This window comes from Hydra vulgaris, chromosome 04 (genome assembly GCF_038396675.1).
Source record: "Hydra vulgaris chromosome 04, alternate assembly HydraT2T_AEP".
Taxonomy (NCBI): Eukaryota; Metazoa; Cnidaria; class Hydrozoa; order Anthoathecata; family Hydridae; genus Hydra; species Hydra vulgaris.
This window is the reverse complement of record NC_088923.1, coordinates 48,987,501-48,989,525: the sequence shown is the minus strand read 5'-3', so window position 1 is coordinate 48,989,525 and position 2,025 is coordinate 48,987,501. Positions and strand designations below refer to the sequence as shown.

General features: G+C 23.8%; 1 long non-coding RNA gene across 1 annotated transcript in view; it reads right to left on the bottom strand.

Annotated features, from left to right (window-relative positions):
- Positions 1–881: 881 nt before the first annotated feature.
- LOC136079877 (uncharacterized) overlaps positions 882–2,025 on the bottom strand; it is a 2,509-nt gene continuing 1,365 nt past the window's right edge. Inside the window, exons 3-5 of the long non-coding RNA XR_010638299.1 lie at positions 1,306–1,384; positions 1,085–1,182; positions 882–990 (exon numbers count right to left, since the gene is read on the bottom strand). This is a non-coding gene — a long non-coding RNA (uncharacterized LOC136079877). The remainder of the gene's footprint in view (positions 991–1,084; positions 1,183–1,305; positions 1,385–2,025) is intronic.

Genomic DNA, 2,025 nt, shown 5'->3' with positions numbered 1-2,025 from the left:
AGCAGAAAGCAACCCGTAATACGGGTTACGGTCGGTCTATTACTTAATTTACAGTGGCTGTTTTCCACTATTTAAAGTTGCGAAACCTTAACTAATACTATGTAAGAAAAACGCCTTTAAATTAAAAAGTTAAGCCATCTGCAAAATTCAAATAAATTAATTTACCAATTAGTTAACGTTATTTAAGTAATTTAAAACTGACATAGGTCATATCAGTGTATGGCAGAACCATTTTCCTAGACATTACAAAGCTTAACACAGTACGTTTTTAGTTACTGACACAAAATAATAACACTTCATCATGCTTTAAATTGAGTAAAGCTAAATTCTTTTATATCATGAACTTTAATTAATAAGATTAATATGAAGTATACTTTGACACTAATAAAAGACAGTATATTGGCAATATATTTGAAGTATATTTTCTCATATATTTTGACACTAATAAAGGACCTCCCTTCCTCGTTTTTGCCTTAATGGTGGCCAGGAGAATAAAGTTATTTTTAATGGTAGCCAGGAGAATAAAGTTATTTTTTTTAAGAGTAATCAAGTTTTTGATAAAGGCTTTTTACCAAAATAATAAAATGTAAAACAATGATTTACATTTTTAAGAATTTTTTCTTTTTAATATATATAAGAATTTAAAATATATAAGAATTTTTTCTTTCCTCAAAAGTGTTGCAAATGCAAACTAAGCTAATTAATTAGTTAAACCCGTTATAAAATTTAAGTAACTTCGTATTTGACAAATGCGCAAAACTACAATATTCTCCATGTATTTAAAGGTTTTGAGTTTGTTTTTAGTTGCGACCCCTCTTTAAAAACATCTCTCAAGTTACGTACAACAAATTATTAGGCACAAAAAAGAGAAATTTAAAAAAAAATTGAACTAATTGCATATATTTATATCATTTTAACTAACAAAAAATTTACAATAAAAGGAAATCAGGGTATTTTTTTAAAAATCGTATAAATTCGTCAATCGTAAATCTTAAAGAAAAAAAAAAATGGAATTATGATACCGTAATTACAAAAAAATAAATAAAAATAAAAAAAACCACATAAAAACTCAATATCGATTTACCTATTTATATTAACCTATGTTGACATGGCAGTTAATATAAACATTTATCGAAAATGTAACTATAAAATCTGTTTCCAAGTACAAAAGGATTAACAATACTAAAAAAAAAAAAAAAAATCAAATTAAGATATAAATTGCATTTTTAGCAAAATGTTGTCTTGGCTTTTAGTAAATAAATAAGAGCAGTTTTATAGCATATATAGTACATTTTATAAATAAACCTCTACAATTTCCTTGGTACAACAACTCGATCATGATTAATAACAACTCTGTAAACATGAATTTTCTAATAATCTAAATCTTAATAAATTATAAACAATTAAACTTAAATAAAAATTTATGAAAATGATTAATGGTATATTTAATATAGAAAAACAAACATATAATAACTATAAGAATTATAGTAACTTATATTTTCAATATTAACATCTATAACACATTTAAAAGTACAATTTAAAAAAAGATTACAATAAACTAATTACTTAATAAAATTTTAAAAAGATTTTCTATTACCTATCAATTTAAGCTACTAAACATTACCTACCTAATGTCAACTTAAACATTTTCATAACCAAGTGTTTTCTTAAAGGTCATGACTTCATTAAGAAAACAATTCGTTAAGAAAAGTCTGGAAACTACTTAAAAACTAAGAAATAGTGTATTTTACAGAATACAGAATTGTAACTAATATCAAACAATAGGTATAACTATGCGCACTAATAATAATAATAATAATATTCACTGTGCTATTTCAGATAAAAGTCACTAATTTATGCTTCTGCTTGAAGAAATTATATTAATGTATTTATATTAAGAAACAAAAGCAGCGAGTTCTAGTAATGAAACTACCTATTAATCATTTTTAACAACAGACACTAACATAAAGATAAGTCAAAGGTAACAACATTACACAAAAAATAATTAAAGATGTTATGTATTTT